This window comes from Carya illinoinensis, chromosome 8, assembly GCF_018687715.1.
Source record: "Carya illinoinensis cultivar Pawnee chromosome 8, C.illinoinensisPawnee_v1, whole genome shotgun sequence".
NCBI classification, from domain to species: domain Eukaryota; kingdom Viridiplantae; phylum Streptophyta; class Magnoliopsida; order Fagales; family Juglandaceae; genus Carya; species Carya illinoinensis.
The window spans coordinates 30,355,409-30,375,946 of record NC_056759.1 but is presented as its reverse complement, the minus strand read 5'-3'; the positions used below and the strand labels follow the sequence as shown (position 1 = coordinate 30,375,946).

At 43.1% G+C, this 20,538-nt stretch overlaps 2 pseudogenes; one reads left to right on the top strand and one right to left on the bottom strand.

Moving 5' to 3' along the window:
• LOC122274593 overlaps nucleotides 1-20,538 on the top strand; it is a 49,981-nt pseudogene that overhangs the window by 16,639 nt on the left and 12,804 nt on the right.
• Nucleotides 1,831-17,902, bottom strand: LOC122274148 (annotated as a pseudogene).

Sequence of the window (20,538 nt, the reverse complement as noted above, 5' to 3'; positions counted from 1 at the left end):
TGGATAATAAATTATTTTCTTGCTTATGGAAACTTGTCAAGTTGGAGTATTAAGGGGAAATGACATATCTAACTTGTAACAAATATACCTAATCTGAATGGCTTACGTATGGGAGGAAACTATGTTTCATGAGTTATCGTTGATTTTTACCTTATAACTATAGATGGCGTGAAAATTTTAGAATGTTTAATGGCACTATTGAATGGGGGCACCCTTCACCATATTTGTTTGGAGAAGATGTACTTGCACAATTTATAAATATTAGTTGTAATGAATTTGGTAAAAGGTAACATAAGAGAAAACGAACTGTGAATGAGTTGAATGGGACAAAAAATAGTATATTTTTCTAACTCTTGTACTGGTCGACGTTAAAATTGCAGCATAATCTTGATGTTATGCATATTGAAAAAAATATATGCAAGTTGTTGGGAACATAGATGTCAATTGAAGGCAAAATGAATGATACATTAAACTCATGGAAGGATCTAAATCAGTAGGGAATAAGAAAGGAAATGCACTTGCAACACAATATTTGCCTGCCTGCATGCCAATCAGGTGGTATGCATTGTCAAGGAATGAAAAGACTACATTTTGTTAGTGGCTAATGAAGATTAAAGTACTGTACGGTTACGCCTCGAATCTAACAAGGTATATGCAAACAAATAACTAGAAAATTATTGGATTAAAAAGTCATAATTGTGGGTACTCGACGAGAGATGTGCGCATGGTTTTGACTGAGTTGGATGTATTTTTTAAAGTCCTATATGCTAGAATGTTGAATGTAGATGTTTTAGATCATATGGAATGAGAAATAGCTATAATATTGTGTAAGCTGGAGAGTATTTACCCACTATCATTCTTCGACATCATGGTTCATTTAACCGTTCATTTGTCACGTGAGACTTGACTTGCAGGACCAGTCTAATATAGATGGATGTATTCCATTGAAAAACTCTTTGGGAAGTTGAAACACACAATGGATAACAAGGCCCGTCCAGAATGATTAATTGCAGAAATATATATTGACAATGAGTGGCATACATTCTATTCCAAATACTTCCACAAAGTTGATATGAGGTTTTGATCGATGGAAAGAAACTTTGATATTGATCAAGCAAGACAACAAAATGGATTTTTTGTATTTTCCCAAGAAATATGTCCACTTGGTGCAATGTGTAGTTATGATTTGTGTGGAAGAGAGTTAAAAAAAACCTCAGTGGTACGTGCTAAACAATTGTCTTGAGATAGAGAGCCACTTGAAGTAAGTTATCATTTTTGTTAACTAATATTGTAATTTACTTCAAAAAATTATAAGAATATAAATTATTTGGTAATATTCAATTCCAGTAATCATATTGACGTACTCAAAGAACTGGGAGTAAATTATATAAACCAGGAACATGAACAGGAGTTCCTGAAATGATTTGAACAATGGGTAATGGCATTACAAATGCGAGTTTGAATTACCAAAAAGATATATTGATTGTTTATTTTTTTATGTTTATGCTTTATTTAATATGTAGGTTATACAAATACATGCTAGTAATCCAAACGATATATCAGATTAATTGTATGCATTGATGTGTGACCCTTCGAGACGCATTGCTCGATATTATACATGTATTTCTCGAAAAAGTAGGTATTATACAATAGACTGAGAATGCTATAGGAAACACAAATATTTTTTGATTTTTCATTTATTAATTATACTTTAATTATAAGGACAATCATGTTTCGCTCAAGATAAAAGCAAAACTTGAGCAATATTTGAAAAAATTCATTGACACAAATACAAGAAAACTAAGACAAGCCGATTGATTGAGGTAGCCTTCAGTTGGAAGAAGCCAAGCTATTTCCAATGTCAATGACAAATCGGTATCTGACATCACCCTTAGCTCGACGCTCCATTGCCAAGTTAACATAGTCCACTGGAATAACCTCAATATCTGCTGTGATGTTGTGTTTTGCCGCAAAGTCTATCATCTCCTGAATTTCCTTCATTCCTCTAGTCAAACTACCCGCAACCATTTTCCTTCCTGTTCAAGCTAATCTTATTAAGTACTCTATTGGTATAAAAGAACAAAACGGAACATCAACATCTATTAAATGAAATTACCCATAAGTAGAGGAAAGATGGGTAGCTCAAGCGGTTTCTCCGGTGCACCCAACATAACAAGTTTTCCATGAGATTTCAATAGACCAATTAATGGAAAAAATTGAATGCACAACAGATACTGTATCTAGTATACCATCAAATGTGCCCAGGCTAGCCTGCACAAATTTAATACTTGTCACAACCATTCCTTAAACGGTTGCATCTGGTCATAGGGAGCATCAATTAATCAATGGGAACAATAAGTCTTATAGTTTAAGATTTACCTCCAGTTGTTCTTGGTTAGAGCTAAGCAAAAATGAGTTAGCACCAAGATGATCCAAAGCTTCATCTTTCTTGCTAGAGGAGGTACTAATTACCGTCACTTTTGCCCCAAAAGCTTTGGCAAATTTAACACCCACATGACCGAGCCCACCAAGGCCAACAACCCCAATGTGTTTACCTGGCTCTGCTAACCCATAATATTTCAATGGGCTATAAACTGTGATTCCAGCACAAAGGAGAGAAGCAGCAGCATCAAGTGGCATGTTTTCAGGGAATTAGAGGATGTAGAGCTCATCAGCTACCATGGTGTCTGAGTAGCCTCTGTATGTAACTGTTCCATCGTAGTAACACGCACCGTAGGTTTCTATCATTTTTGGACAGTAAACTTCAAGGTCATTGTTACAGTTCTCACAGGAGTGGCATGCACCAACCACGCCTCCTACTCCCACTTTGTCTCCCACTTTAACTTTCTTCACTCTGCTCCCCACTTCTCTCACTTCCCCGACAAATTTGTGCCTGCAGTTGAATGGAAATTCAAATTTCATGTCAGTACTTACTTTCTGCTCCAAAAATGAACGTGTTTCTTGACATTGTTTTAGGCTAAGAATCACATTGATTTCCAATATGAACAAAAAGTGCAACACATTATACTCTTGTCTGTGAATTAAATCATGTTGTCTTAAACAAACACAAATTATTCCAGATAACATTATATTGGATCATTAACATGATCTAAAGTGTATACTTGTAGTGATGAGATAGAACTTTACCCAGGGACAATATTATGAAAAACGATGACAATGAATTGAAAAATAATATCGAACGAGAAAAACACACACACAATCACACACGACACAAGATGTACGTGGTTTGGCAAATTGCTTACGTCCACGGGAGCTGCAAAGGATTTTATTATTGAGGAATATCACACTACAAGATGGATCTTCAACACTGTACCTCCACAGTGTTCATTCATACAGTAATCGTATGGCCATATGAGTTAAAACATCATATATATAGTTACACGGCGGAAACCCTACAAAATTGTATGTTCGCTCGAGCGGTGTGTCGAGCACGCATCGAGTGAACTTCCCTTCCGCATCCTGCTCAAGCTCACTGTCGAGCTGACATCGAGCATTCCACTCTGTCTGACTTCGCTCGAGCGGCCAATGCCTTCGCTCGAGCGAAAGCTTCCTGCTTGAGCTCACTGTCGAGCTGACATCGAGCGTTCTACTCTGTCTGACTTTGCTCGAGCGGCCAATGCCTTCGCTCGAGCGGTGTGGACCAGACTCCACAGCACTCAACAATTCTCCCACTTGGAGACTGGTACACTCGTTGCATCACCGTCTTCCTCAAACATGATATCCCCCACCTCTACAACTCACTACTCCTGTCTTCATGCTAGAAGACCAACTGAAGTTGCGCACAACTTCAGTTTTTCAAGCGTAACACCCTTAGTCAATATATCTGCAGGGTTCTTGGTTCCACAAATCTTCTCAAGTAATAACTGTCCGCCATCTAACAATGACCGTATGAAGTGATACCTGATCTGAATGTGCTTGGTCCTGGAATGGAATGCTGGATTCTTGGCAAGGAATATGGCACTCTGACAATCACTGTAGAGAGTGCCTTTTTGATTCTTCTTACCCAACTCCTCCAAGAAGCCCTGTAGCCATACCATCTCCTTTGCAGCCTCTGACACTGCAATATACTTAGCTTCTGTTGTAGATAAAGAAATTATTTTCTGTAGATTAGAATCCCATGACACTACAGTACCACCAAGTGTATAAACAAAGCCCGTGGTACTCTTTCTGTTATCAATATCTCCAGCTAAATCAGCATCAACAAAGCCCTGCACCTCTAAGCTCTCTCCAGAGAAACACAAACAGGTTTCTGAGGAACCCTTTAGGTACCTCAAAATCCACTTCACTGTTTCCCAATGTTGCTTTCCCGGGTTACTCATGTATCTACTCACAACTCCTACTGTATGTGCAATATCCGGTCTTGTGCAAACCATAGGATACATAAGTGAACCAATAGCTGAGGCATAAGGAACCTTACTCATGTAATCTTGTTCCTCCTCTGACTCTAGTGACTGATTCTTGCTGAGTCTGAAGTGACTTCCCAAGGGTGTGCCAACTGGTTTGGCCTTGTCCATATTGAACCTGCTGAGTACCTTTTTCACATACTCAGCCTGTGAGAGTCTCAATGTACCTCTGACTCTATCCCTGACAATTCTCATTCCAAGGATTTGCTTTGCAGCTCCCAAATCCTTCATTGCAAAGTGCTCTGACATCTGCTTCTTCAGATTATTGATCTCATCAATACTAGCACCTGTAATCACCATGTCATCCACATACAACAACAAAATAATGTAAGAATTGTCAAAATGTCTGACATAGAAACAGTGATCTGCCTGACATCTAATGTACCCTGCACTGTGCATGAAGTTGTCAAATTTCTTGTACCACTGTCTAGGAGCTTGCTTCAGGCCATACAAGCTCTTCTTTAGTCTGCAAACTGAACCTTCCTTTCCCTGTACCACAAACCCCTCAAGCTGGTGCATGTAGATGTCTTCTTCAAGGTCTCCATGAAGAAAAGCTGTCTTCACATCTAACTGCTCAAGAAATAACTCTTCAGTAGCAACCATAGCCAGTACCATCCTGATGGTTGTGATCTTCACCACAAGAGAAAAGATCTCAGAGTAATCAATACCTTGCTTTTGCTGAAACCCTTTTACAACAAGTCTAGCCTTGTACCTCTTACTGTCGTCATGCTCAGTTTTCACCCGGTACACCCACTTGTTGTGTAATGCCTTCTTCCCTGATGGAAGTTTTGTCAACTCCCATGTCTGATTCCCTAACAAGGAATCCATCTCATCCTTCATGGCCAGCTCCCACTTGCTAGAATTTTCATCTTGCAAGGTTTCTTCGTAACTCTGCGGTTCTCCACCATCTGTCAACAAAATGTAATTCAAGGTAGGTGAGAAACGCTGTGGAGGACGTATAGTCCTAACTAACCTGCGAACTGCAACTGTAGGAGTGGACGATTCTGAAACTGCCTGCAGAATAATAGGAATGGGTGCACTGGACCCACTCTCCCCGTCACTCACATCTCTACATTGCACTGTGACTTCTGGTAGGTCATCTAATCCCACAAATTCAGACTCCTGAGGAGTTACTGCGGAAACTGTACTAGACTTATCCTTGTACATAATTTTCTTATTAAAAATCACATTCCTACTTCTTATGATTTTCCGACCCTGATCATCCCAAAAACGATAACCAAATGCCTCGTCTCTATAGCCAATGAAATAACATTTCTTTGACTTAGCCTCCAGCTTACTACGAGCATCAGAATCAACAAGCACATAAGAAAGACAACCAAAAGTTTTAAGGTGAGAAAATTGAACCTCTTTCCCGCTCCAAACCTCTTCAGGCAATCCACAATCCAGTGGAACTGATGGCCCTCTGTTTATCCAGTAAATGGCAGTGCTGACAGCATCTGCCCAGAAAGTGGGTGGTAGTCCAGCGTACAACCTTATGCTTTTAGCACGCTCATTTATGGTTCTGTTCATACGCTCAGCAACTCCATTTTGCTGTAGTGTCCTGGGAATGGTCTTCTCCATTCTGATACCTAGAGCTGCACAATACTCCTTGAACCCGCCATCAACATACTCACCACCATTGTCGGACCTCAAACACTTCAATTTCAAGCCTGTCTCTGTCTCAACCATGGCTTTCCAAATTTTGAAAACATTAAATGCTTCAAAAAATAAATCCATACCTTCCTACTATGGTCATCAATGAACGTAACATAGTAGCGAGAACCTCCAAGAGATGCAACTGGGGAAGGACCCCACACATCTGTGTGCACAAGATCAAGTCTTCTTGTCTTTGGCATCCTGCCACTTTTTAAGAAGCTGACCTTCTTTTGTTTCCCCATAACACAACTCTCGCACATACTGTGACGCCCCCAAATCCCCACGCCTGAACACGGGGAAATCGAGACGTCCGGATGGTGACAACCCGGGTCACCATCCCATCGACGGGTGCCAAGTGTGTGCAAAAGCAACATATGTGCACGAAGAAACACGCAGCGGATAACGAAAGTCATAACTAAGTACCAGAATTTTTCTTAACGTAATACAAGCTGTTTAAAACATACATAGATAAAATATTACAAAAACACAAATATAGTTTTAAACCAAACATAAAGCATAGCATCAGCAACCCGGCGGAGCCGCATCCTCGGGCTCAGCCTCCTCCTCTTCGTCCTCCAACTCTGCACCAAAAGCTACGGAACCAAAAATGGTACCGCATGTAAGTAAAACCCAAATATTACCAGATAAAAACACATAGAACTCAAACAAAATGCATGAAGCATGCCCGATGCACAAAACCCAAAAACATAATTTTCCACACACGCCAAAAACCCATTTGGCCCAAAAACACATCCTTTCCGAAAAACACGCCAAAAGTCACATTTGGCCTTTATCCGTCTCAAACCATTATCCATATTAACCGTATGCACCATGACCTCCCCTAGGGGTCATCCGCACACCCTGGCTCCAGTGCCACACCGCAGAGTACCACCACGCATGTGACACCTAACGAGCGATGCCCAGTTCCGTGTCCCGCACGTTCGTAGCCAAGCATCCTCTAGCCCTCACCAGCGAAGGGCCACGGAGTCGGTGCGTAGAGCAATGCCCGGTTCCGCGCCCGCCGCGTTCGTAGCCAAGCAACCCCTAGCCCCCGCTCCCGTCGTCTAGCGACAACTCAGGAGACATCACTTAGGGTCGTGATAATACCCCATCCCGGCTTGGGGTCGTGATACACACGCACCCGTAAGACCACTTACGCCAATACACAGGCTTTTCACACTTAAACAAAAACACACGTGCATGCACCATGTAATGCCATATCAATGCACAAAAATAACCAACCAACATAAAACAATAAAATAAGCAACTCCGTCCTCCATCCATCCGACCCCCGAACTCCTCGGACTCAGTCTGGAATCAGCCAACCAACAGATAAAAATAATTGAATGAGCAATATATTTTTAAATCTGAAAATAGGGTTTGGAAAATACTTGCAGCGCTATATGGCAATTTTAGAAAACACGAGGCGTTGCAAACAGCGGCGAAAAAGCAATGTCACAGTGAAAATTCACTGTGGCCGTGGGTTGTGAAAAACCCACTTTTGAACGGGGACAAACTAGGGCTTGGGATTGATAGGGAATGGTCTAGGGATGGTTGTGAAGCTATTGGAAGTGGTGGTTGGCCGTGGGTGGCGGCGAAATCGCCGGAAAGAGGCCGGATTTCCCAAAAAGGAAAGCTAGCTCGTAGGAGCTGTTCCGATGGTCGTTGGAGGCCGGAAATAGGTGGGTTAGGACGGCAAGGGACCGGTGATGAAGTGGTGAAGAAATGGTGGCCGGAGGTGGAGCGACGGCGGCGGATCGGAGCCAAAGCCGTGCGGGCTTTAAGGAGGATTTCCAGCCAAACGGCCGACCGGTTGGGGGTGAGATTCGGTGGGGAGGTGCGCCGGAGGGAGACAAAGCAAACGGGACCGGCGGTGAGCCGCACGGTGGCCGGATGGCGGTAAACCGGGGGTGAGAAGCTTCCGACATGAGGGAGAGAGAAGAGAGAGAGAGAGACCGGGGGGGCTCGAGCGGGAAGGAAGAGAGGAAAAAGAAAAGAAAGAAAGAAAAAAAAAAGAAAAAGAAAGGAAAAAGAAAGACGGAAAAAGAGAAAAAGGAAAAAGAAAAGGAAGAAGGGAAAGAGATGTAGGGAGAAGACGAGGTCTAATCCTCAGTCCGGGAAAAACAACACTAAACCGCCGCGAAGATATTAAAAACCACAAAACAACTAAAAGAAATAAAACACAACATCAATTAAATAAAAAAAACAATTTTAAAACGCAAATAAATTAAAATAAATAACTAAAATATTAATTAAAATAAAAACAACTATTTCAGCGAAAATACACTCAAAAGCGGGTCATCACATCCTCCCCTCCTTAAAAACAAATTTCGTCCTCGAAATTTGCAGATCAACCACAAACTTAAAACAAGCCACAAGAAAGCACATAAACCATCTGTGATCAAGATTAAGATACATACCTTCTCTATTCAAACAAATACGGGTACTGATCCCTCATGTCCGCTGCTCGCTCCAAAGAGAAGTCTTGAGCTAACGGATCTCCCGAAGCCACTTTAACCAAAGGTATCGTCTTGGACCTCAATTGTTGCTCCTTCCAATCCAAAATCTGCGACGGAACAACTTCATAAGTGAGATCCGGTTGCAACTGAATACCCGCTGGGTCGACAAGGCGTGGTTCTTGCTGTCCAAATCTCTTCTTCAGGGATGATACGTGGAAGACATCATGAACATCCCCAAAATAATCTGGCAAAGCAACTCTATAGGCGACGGACCCTACTCTCTCCAGAATCTGAAAAGGGCCGACGTACCTCGGATCTAGCTTCCTCTTCTTACCAAAACGCTTAACACCTCTCATGGGAGAGACTTTAAGGTAAACCCAATCACCAACTTCAAACGACAACTCTCTCCTCCTGGTATCAGCGTAACTCATCTGGCGACTCTGAGCTGTCGCCATTTTATCTCTGATGATCCGGACTTGGCTTTGCATTTCTTGAATTATTTCGGGTCCAATTATCCTACTCTCCCCAACTTCATCCCAACACAAGGGTGACCTGCACTTTCTCCCATAAAGAGCTTCATAGGGAGCCATCTGAATGGTCGCATGGAAGTTGTTATTGTATGCAAACTCGATGAGCGGCAAATGGTTTTCCCAACTTCCTTGGAATTCCATGACACATACTCGCAACATGTCTTCCAGGATCTGAATGGTGCGCTCTGACTGGCCGTCTGTCTGCGGGTGATAAGCAGTACTGAACTTCAACTTAGTACCCAAAGCTGCCTGCAAACTCTTCCAGAACGGCAACGTAAACCTCGGGTCTCGATCCGACACTATACTCTTTGGTACGCCGTGTAGCCGCACTATCTCTTTGACATACAAACGGGTCAACTTACCCAAAGAGTCGGTGTTATTAACAGGCAGAAAATGAGCACTCTTCGTTAACCGGTCCACAATCACCCAAACAGAATTCTTCCCACTAGGCGTTCTCGGCAAACCCACTACGAAGTCCATCGTGATGTCATCCCACTTCCACTCAGGAATAGGGAGGGGTTGGAGCATGCCTGCAGGTCTCTGATGCTCGGCCTTCACCTGACGGCATGTGTGACATCTCTCCACATATAAGGCAACGTCCTTCTTCATTCCATCCCACCAGTAATTTTTCTTCAAGTTCCGATACATGTTTGTACTGCCGGGATGAACTGAATACGGGGCCGCATGAGCTTCTGCCATGATCCGTTCTTTGAAATCTGAGTCCTTCGGGACTACTCTGCGATCTCGGAACCGAAGTATCCCATCATTATCCATGCTATAATGCAACGGCCCTCGAGATTTTCTGACTCTTTTCCTGATGTTCAGCAGCTTCGGATCCTTTCTTTGGAGAGTTTTCAATTCTTCAAAATCAGTTACCCGAATATCAAGAACTGAAGACAAAATCTCCACTTGCTGCGAACTCTCTATAAGGAGCCTTCTCATCCCACAAAGCAACGAATCCAATTCTGATGGCTCGGCTTCACCTTCCAAGTGTGACTTCCGGCTCAAAGCATCAGCAACTATATTAGCCTTCCCCGGTTGGTACTTGATCTCACACTGATAGTCACTGATTAGCTCCAGCCATCGTCTCTGCCTCATATTCAGATTTTTCTGGGAAAACAAATGCTTCAAGCTCTTGTGATCAGTAAATACCTCGCAAGCTTCCCCATACAAGAAGTGCCGCCAGATTTTGAGGGCAAAAACAATCGCAGCCAATTCTAGATCGTGCGTCGGATAATTCTTCTCATGGTCCTTTAGCTGACGAGATGCATAGGCTACAACCCGTCCTTCCTGCATAAGGACACAACCCAAACCAAACTTAGACGCATCACTGAAGACTACGAATGGCTTATGCGGTTCTGGGAGCGCTAGCACTGGTGCCGTCGTCAACCTGTTCTTTAATTCCTGGAAGCTTCTCTCACATTTCTCTGACCAAACGAATTCTGTATCCTTCCGAGTCAAAGCTGTGAGAGGTTTGGATAGGCGAGCAAAACCCTCTACAAATCTTCGGTAGTATCCGGCGAGCCCCAAGAAACTCCTGACCTCGCGCACTGTAGTCGGGCACTGCCATGACAAAATGGCTTCTACCTTACTAGGATCAACAGCCACTCCGCCCCGGGAAATTACATGCCCAAGAAATTTAACTTCTTCCAACCAGAATTCAAACTTGCTGAGCTTGGCGTATAGCTGGTGTTCTCTCAATCTCTCAAGTACCAGACTAAGATGATACACATGCTCTTCCACATCTCGGGAATAAATCAGTATATCATCAATAAATATTACCACAAAGGAATCCAGATAAGGTCGAAACACTCGATTCATCAAATCCATGAAAGCTGCAGGGGCATTAGCTAACCCAAACGGCATCACTTTAAATTCATAATGCCCATACCTCGACCTGAAAGCAGTTTTAGGCACATCCTGGTCTCTGATTCTCAGTTGGTAGTATCCCGACCTCAGATCAATCTTAGAGAACACGGTTGCTCCTTGAAGCTGATCAAACAAATCATCTATCCGCGGGAGAGGATATTTATTTTTGATGGTCACCTTATTCAATTCCCGATAATCAATGCACATACGGAGGGTTCCATCTTTCTTTTTAACAAATAAAACTGGTGCACCCCACGGCGACGTACTAGGCTGAATAAATCCCTTCTCTACCAGTTCTTGCAACTGAGTCTTCAACTCTTTCAATTCAGTCAGTGCCATGCGAAAGGGAGCTTTATGTACAGGAGCCGCTCCAGGTTCCAAGTCTATAACAAACTCCATCTCCCGAATAGGGGGTAGTCCGGGCAAGTCATCCACAGACACATCGGGGAATTCTTCCACAACTGGAATGTCTGCCAAAGACTTCTTCTCAGACGGCGTGGACACCATCTGCACCAGGAATGCATCCGCTCCCCATGCAATCTCTCTTCTTGCCTGAATCACCGATATAATTATCGGTTTTTCTTTTAATCTACTCCCCACAAATTCCAGACAATCACCATCTGGAAGCTGAAAGCTAATTATCCGACTTCTGCAATTAATACTCGCGGAATATCGGTATAGCCAATCCATCCCGAGGATGATATCAAAACCCAACAGCTTGAACACCACCAAATCAGCATCCAAGAACCTTCCCTCAAAATTTAACAGGCATCCCAAAGCAACCTTGGAACACCACACCATCTCACCATCGGGTAGAGCCACTACCATAGACTTCGGCAACGGTTCCGTGACCAAATTACACACCCGAGCAAACGTGGAAGATACAAACGACCGTGAAGCACCGGAATCAAACAAAGTACAAGCATAAAACTCATACAAACGGACTCTTCTTGAACCAAACACATCAACCCATGAAATCCAAAAAGCAAAGAATAAACCACATACACCAAGAATTAAATCCAACTTAAAATTAAATTAAACCATACCTGTAATTACTCCAGCATCACGGGTCGCTGGTGCCTCATCATCCACCTCTCCGGGTGTGACAGCATAAACTCGGGCTTGCACTGCTTGTCTCGGGTTGGTTCTTCCACCGTGTCTACCTCCACGGCTTCCTTGAACTCTGACGGAGCAATCCTGAGCGATATGTCCCACTTGGCCGCACCGGTAACACTGGGGTCTGCTACTCATCCGACATTCGCCCTCATGAGCTCTATTACAAGCTCCACAAATAGGCACCCGTCCTCCCATACGAACACCTGAGGACGTTTGAGGTCGAGTTCCGGTCCGCTGAACAAAATTCTGGGGCGAACCCGATCTGCTTCCCTCACCAGAAAAACTCCGCCTCTTATGCCCTGGAGGGGAGCCCACACTCAGATTATTTTCCCGCTCCATAAGGGTGGCCACATCCACCAATTCCTGAAAAGTGGATATCCGATGGCTGACCACCATACGGCGTATGTCATGATGTAGCCCCTCCTGGAAACGATCTGCTCGCATCTCCTCAGTGGCGACAAGGTGAGGAGCAAATCGCTCAAGTTCGATGAACCTCCGAGCGTATTGTTCCACTGTCGCGCCCTCTTGGACCAGATTTGAGAACTCTCTTGCCTTTTGCTTCCTTACCGATGCGGGAAAGAAGCGGTCATTGAACTCCTTCTTGAAATGCTGCCAGGTCACCGCAGCGAAAGATCTCAGTTCAGATTCCAACAACACCCTCTTGGTATCCCACCAATCAGAAGCGGTACCTTGCAAGAGATAGCTGGCGTAGAGTACTTGCTGTGCCTCAGTGCATCCACACACCTCAAAGGTTTTCTCCAGATCTTTGATCCATCTTCCAGCCTGAAGTGGATCCTCATTTCCAGCGAAGTGTGGAGTCCTATGTGCCAGGAAGCGCTCATAGGTGCATCCAGCTTGCACCATGCTACTGGCCCTCCTGGATACATCCAAGGCCCTCCCTGATATGGCCAAGGACCTCCTGGTTGTGGCCAAAACCCTCCTTATTGTGGACAAGGCTCTCCTGACGGTGGACAAGGCCCTCCTGATGGTGGCCAGGGACCCCCTTGTTGTGGTCAAGGTCCTTGTTGTGGCCAAGGCCCTGTCTGTTGAGACCTCGCACTCTGCTGCATAAATTCCGTCATTTGCCGTATTGCTTCGGCTATGGAGTCATCCCGGGAGGTATTGTCCCGTGGTTCCTGGGTAGATTTCCTTGGTCTCCCCATTTTCCTGCCACAACACCACTCTTGACCCTCCTTTAAGAAAACAAATAAAACCATCATAAAACCAACAAAAAAAAAACCAACACTACACAGCAAAAAACAAAAGAAACCAGCTTGCAAAAACATAACCAAATAAATACAAACAAACAAACAAGCTCAAAAAAATAAAATAAATAAAACAACTGTACTTAACATAATTTTTAAAACACAACTTTAAAAAAGCGTTCTGGTACTGCCTACGGGACATGTGGTTTTACCTAGAGCCAAACCGCTCTGATACCACCTGTGACGCCCCCAAATCCCCACGCCCGAATACGGGGAAATCGAGACGTCTGGATGGTGACAACCCGGGTCACCATCCCATCGACGGGTGCCAAGTGTGTGCAAAAGCAATATATGTGCACGAAGAAACACGCAGCGGATAACGAAAGTTATAACTAAGTACCAGAATTTTTCTTAACGTAATACAAGCTGTTTAAAACATACATAGATAAAATATTACAAAAACACAAATACAGTTTTAAACCAAACATAAAGCATAGCATCAGCAACCCGGCGGAGCTGCATCCTCGAGCTCAACCTCCTCCTCTTCGTCCTCCAACTCTGCACCAAAAGCTACGGAACCAAAAATGGTACAGCAGGTAAGTAAAACTCAAATACTACCAGATAAAAATACATAGAACTCAAATAAAATGCATGAAGCATGCCCGATGCACAAAACCCAAAAACATAATTTTCCACACATGCCAAAAACCCATTTGGCCCAAAAACACATCCTTTCCGAAAAACACGCCAAAAGTCACATTTGGCCTTTATCCGTCTCAAACCATTATCCATATTAACCGTATGCACCATGACCTCCCCTAGGGGTCATCCGCACACCCTGGCTCCAGTGCCACACCACAGAGTGCCACCACGCATGTGACACCTAACGAGCGATGCCCAGTTCCGTGCCCCGCACGTTCGTAGCCAAGCATCCTCTAGCCCTCACTAGCGAAGGGCCATGGAGTCGGTGCGTAGAGCGATGCCCGGTTCCGCGCCCGGCGCGTTCGTAGCCAAGCAACCCCTAGCCCCCGCTCCCGTCGTCTAGCGACAACTCAGGGGACATCACTTAGTTTATTCCGCTCCCGAGTGACCAGAGGAGCTCCACCGGGATAATACCCCATCCCGGCTTGGGGTCGTGATACACACGCACCCGTAAGACCACTTACGCCAATACACAGGCTTTTCACACTTAAACAAAAACACACGTGTATGCACCATGTAATGCCATATCAATGCACAAAAATAACCAACCAACATAAAACAATAAAATAAGCAACTCCGTCCTCCATCCATCCGACCCCCGAACTCCTCGGACTCAGTCTGGAATCAGCCAACCAACAGATAAAATTAATTGAATGAGCAATATATTTTTAAATCTGAAAATAGGATTTGGAAAATACTTACAGCGCTATATGGCAATTTTAGAAAATACGAGGCGTTGCAAACGGCGGCGAAAAAGCAACGTCACAGTGAAAATTCACTGTGGCCGTGGGTTGTGAAAAACCCACTTTTGAACGGGGACAAACTAGGACTTGGGATTGATAGGGAATGGTCTAGGGATGGTTGTGAAGCTATTGGAAGTGGTGGTTGGCCGTGGGTGGCGGCGAAATCACCGGAAAGAGGCCGGATTTTCCAAAAAGGAAAGCTAGCTCGTAGGAGCTGTTCCGGTGGTCGTTGGAGGCCAGAAATAGGTGGGTTAGGACGACAAGGGACCGGTGATGAAGTGGTGAAGAAATGGTGGCCGGAGGTGGAGCGACGGCGGCGGATCGGAGCCAAAGCCGTGCGGGCTTTAAGGAGGATTTCCGGCCAAACGGCCGGCCGGTTGGGGGTGAGATTCGGTGGGGAGGTGCGCCGGAGGGAGATGAAGCGAACGGGACTGGCGGTGAGCCGCACGGTGGCTGGACGGCGGTAAACCGGGGGTGAGAAGCTTCCGACGTGAGGGAGAGAGAAGAGAGAGAGAGAGAGACCGGGGGGGCTCGAGCGGGAAGGAAGAGAGGAAAAACAAAAGAAAGAAAGAAAAAAAAAAGAAAGGAAAAAGAAAGAAGGAAAAAGAGAAAAAGGAAAAAGAAAAGGAAGAAGGGAAAGAGATGTAGGGAAAAGACGAGGTCTAATCCTCAGTCCGGGAAAAACAACACTAAACCGCCACGAAGATAATAAAAACCACAAAACAACTAAAAGAAATAAAACACAACATCAATTAAATAAAAAAAAAAAAATTAAAATGCAAATAAATTAAAATAAATAACTAAAATATTAATTAAAATATTAATTAAAATGCGAAAATACACTCAAAAGCGGGTCATCACACATACTGAGATCAACTGTCTTCAGTTTTGGTAGCTTGCCTCTAAACAGAAGTTCCGTCATGCCCTTCTGACTCATATGGCCAAGCCTGCAATGCCACAAATCTGCTGTGCTTTCTGCAACTATAGTAGCAATAGTGTCAATTAAACCAGTAGTCATATATAGTGTACCAGTTTTCTTACCCGAGCTAGTACCAATGCCCCTTTTGTGACCTTCCAGGTGATATCTGAGAACACCACTGAATGACCACACTCATCAAGCTGCCTAACAGAAATGAGGTTCTTCTTCAACTCAGAAATGTGCCTAACCTTTTTGCAAGGTCCATTTGTTCTTGCCAGGGAGTGCAATATCAATGTCTCCCATCCCCACTACGTTCAAAGCCTCTCCATCAGCTAGATACACCTTCCCAAAATCACTTGCAACATAGTTTTGCATTAGCTCCTGGTGGGAAGATGTATGGAAGGAAGCCCCTGAATCCAGTATCCAGTCATCAACTGGATTGTGAACTGCAAGCAATAGTGCATCCTGTACTTCTTCAGTTACCACATTAGCACTATCATTCTCCGTCTTCTTAGGGTTTTTGCAGTTCTTCTTTATGTGGCCAGCTTTGCCACAGTTCCAGCAAGTTGCCTGCTGACCAGGCCTCGACTTGCTCTTGCCCCTGTTCTTTGATTTTGATCTTCCTCTGTTTGAGTTCCTGTCATGTGATCTCCCTCGAGAATCAACATTTAGGGCTGAACTCAAACCCAAGGTCTTGCCTGAATCTTTCCTGTGCATCTCCTCAGCCAAAATCAAATCATGAATATCATCATATGTCAGTTTAGTTTTACCAGCAGAATTACTAACAGCCATTCTCATTCTCATGGCTTCCCAACTATTTGGCAGTGAAGCCAATAGTATCAGTGCACGTATCTCATCATCAAATTCAATTTCAATAGACGACAATTGATTTGTGATAGCATTAAAATCATTCAGATGTTGTGCAACAGACGTACTATCTACCATTTTCAAATTGAATAACTTTTTCATCAGATGTACCTTGTTATTCGCTGACGGCTTTTCATACATACCAGACAAAGCCGCCATGAAATTCGCAGTCGGCTTCTCCTTGATGACGTTGTGTGCAACGGATCTTGATAGGGTTAATCGAATAACCCCCAGAACCTGTCGATCCAACAGGTTCCAATTAGCATCATCCATCTTTTCTGGTTGCTGCCCCAATAGTGGAAGATGAAGTTTCTTCCCATAGAGGTAGTCCTCTATCTGCATCCTCCAGTATCCAAAATCCGTGCCATCAAACTTCTCGATCCCTGATACCTTCAAATCATCTCCAGCCATCGTTTTTCCTCAAACCCGAACCTTGGCTCTTGATACTAATTGTTGTGAAAAACGATGACAATGAATTCAAAAATAATATCGAACGAGAAAAACACACACACAATCACACACGACACAAGATGTACGTGGTTAGGCAAATTACCTACTTCCATGGGAGCTGTAGAGGATTTTATTATTGAGGAATATCACACTACAAGATGGATCTTCAACACTGTACATCCACAGTGTTCATTCATACAGTAATCGTACGGCCATATGAGTTAAAACATCATATATATAGTTACACGGCGGAAACCCCGCAAAATTGTATGTTCGCTCGAGCGGCGTGTCGAGCGCGCATCGAGCGAACTTTCCTTCCGCATCCTGCTCGAGCTCACTGTTGAGCTGACATCGAGCGTTCGACTCTGCCTGACTTCGCTCGAGCAGTGTGGACCAGACTCCACAGCACTCAACAGGACAAGTGGGTATATGGATGTGCCCCATTCGTTCTTGACCATGTGAAGGTCCGTGTGGCATATCCCACAATAAAGAACTCTGAATCTTACATCTTTTTCCCCAGTTGCCCTGAAACATACCATTTTAGCACAATACGAAAACTCACAAACATGAGAAGGGATAAAGAGGGAGAAAAAAGCAATAACAATCAATGAAGTAGGAGCGTAAGAAGAGAGAGAGAGAGAGCGTACCTTCTCGAGAATTTGAAAGGTGAAAGGACGCCAGAACAATCTCTGGCTGCCCATCCAAGGGCCTTGATGGGGTGCTCTTCCTCCGGTGTTTTTGCCATTGATTTTCTTTGTTTTTTCTCTAAAGCGACAATGAACCCATAGAAGTAGTACTAACAAACGTGGGAGACTTTATGCAGGGACCTTGGGTGTAGAACGAGGGAAAGATGTTTCGTTTGTGGATGTCCAAGCCGGTGATCATGAGTCAAAAGCTTTTGATATGTTTAAGTAGGCACTAGGGAATGTTGGGATTTGGAATTTAGGATGGGATGACGTATTGGGGGAGCGAAAGCTAGTGAGTACGTGAGGTAATGGCTTTCGTAATGTTGGGGTGATTGTGCGTCGTGCCCAAGGCAAGGAGTGCTCTCATTGACCGTACTCATGCAGGTGGATGGCTGACGTACGCGATTCGCTATTAAGAATGTGACTACGTCTGTCCCCCATATTCGGTTCATGCATCTCTAAGCGCGACTCCAATCGTTGACTGAACTAATCACCATTCGTTCAGATAAAATTAAAAATCATTTTCAATCGCTGCCCTATCTTTTCGCTTTTTCTGATTAAAGATCGGGTGAAAGGAAATATATAGTTACTCCCATCTAATTCAGCCCAATACCTTGTGATATGTCTCTCTTTATTGCGGTTTTCAGCTATATTTTTATAGGGATCCATTCATTAGATTATTTAAAAATCATCACCAAATAGTCTTCTTTTGAGAGAATTGGATTTGAGCTAATCTTTTAATTCCGATCACCCTCATTTATTTTTTGCTTTTTTTGTTTTTTGTGTTATAATGTGTATTGACTTTGAGAAGATTATAGAAGACTTCTACTCTATCGAACTTGTATTTTATATCCACTAATTTATCTATAAATGTCTTATTTGTTGACAAAAAAATTAAATATATTATTGATTACATGTATATAATTTATTACTAGTTACTTAATATTATTTTAGGCGTCTAAAGATTTGTACTCATATATGTATATGAATTAATATTCTATTGATCTTTTTTAATATAATAATTAGTTACTTAAATGTATAAATTTATTAATTTATATTCTATGCTAAATTTTGTATTTGAAAAGGATCTTCTTGACCTTTGCGATGAAAAGTTACTAATTAATTTTTTCAATTCCCTTCCATGCATTTGTACGTAATCTTTAAATTTAAAGAGTACAACTGTTTTTGTTGGAAAAAACTACATGCGACTTCCCTACCTAAACGTGGTCATAGTCCACCTACTGGAAGCGAGGCAAGAGGATCATGCGTTATATAATTTATTTTATTCAAAACGGGATGTAAAAGTTTTAGTACTTAAATTAATTCTAAACCAAAAAAAAAAGATTAAAATAAATTACAAGAAAAATGACTCTTTGGATCTAAAGGATTTTGGTCGATGCTCAAATTGAAGTTAAAATATATAGTATGCGGCGAAAGTCGGTCTTGCGGTATATAAAAGCGATGAAAATATATTGCAAGAAAAATAATTTTTTATGTCAAAAGCATTTCTGCCAATGCTCAAATTGATGCCAAAAGATATAATTTGCAGTGAAATTCAGGTAGCTACTAAATTTCGTTGTAAATGGTGCCATACGGTGATACCAATGACATATATTTTTATCGAGGCAAAAATTTAAGTTTTGCGACATTTATTGGTAGCCACAAAAGCCACAATAAGAAAAATAATTCTTTTGTGACAATTTTAAATTGGTTGCATAAAGATAATCTTTTCTTTCTACTTTTGACGATTTTAAATCCATCGCTTAAAGTAAATGTTTAGGGCCAATTAAAATTATCGCAAAAGATATGGTTGCCAAATGTCACATTTAACTATTTTTTCCCTTAGTCTTCTCTCTTTTTTCTCTCTAGGGAAAGAATGAGGTGAGGTGCAGTCCACTCAGATCCTAATGGTTCCGAGGGTGGTTAGAGGTTAGGGAGGCCGTGGGAGTAACATGAGGAGGGAGGGGATTCTTAAAACTCAATACGGTTGCGTGGTGGTGAGTCAGTGACGGTGGAGATAAGGGAGTCAGTGACGGTTGAGTATTGTGAGCCAGGGACGACAAATGGGTGGTGGAGCGCGGTAGAGATAGGTGGATTCAAAAGGAAGGGGAATTTTGATGTTTGTATTGGAAGGAGGAGGAATGGAAGGTCTGGAGGAACAATGGGACAATCTCCGTCTGACGGAGGAGGAGAGCGTGAAGATTGAACTTAATGGCATGGAGGATAATATTAAGGATAAAGGGGAGAGGAGTTTAGTTGGACAAGTCTATTTGGAGGGTGAGTAGACCAGTGCAGTTTAAAGAGATTGGGAGTAATATATTCATCATTACATTTGCTACTCATGCGGATAAAATAAGGGTATTGGAGGGTCGTCCATGGCTGTTTGATAGCCATCTACTGGCACTCTAGGTGTATGATGCAGTTACTCAACCACATAAGCTGAAATTTAATAAAGAGCTATTCTGGATACAGATACATAATCTGCCATTAGGTTGCATGAATGAGCAATGGGGCACACAGATTGGTGAGTCGGTGGGAAGGGTGTTGGAAGTGGATGTTCCTAATGATGGAGTTGGATGGGGGAGATACTTGCGAGTAAGGGTTGAAATACAACTTCAGAAGGTAATTGCAAGGGGGAGACTGATCTCTGTGAATGGTGAGGCCTTTTGGGTGCGATTTCAGTATGAAAAACTCCCGTGTATGTGCTTTAGATGTGGATGGATAATTTGTAATGAAAAAAGGATGTGGAGCTGAGGGGAGGATCATTTCTGAGAAGGCACAGTTTGGCTCCTGGTTACGTGCTGAAAGGAATCAGGGAGAGGGCCCATGGCAAAGGGGGAATATGGAGAAGGAACAGAAAAATGGGACGCAGGTTGGGAGGGTGGCAAGAAACGATTCAGGGGGTGTTAGAA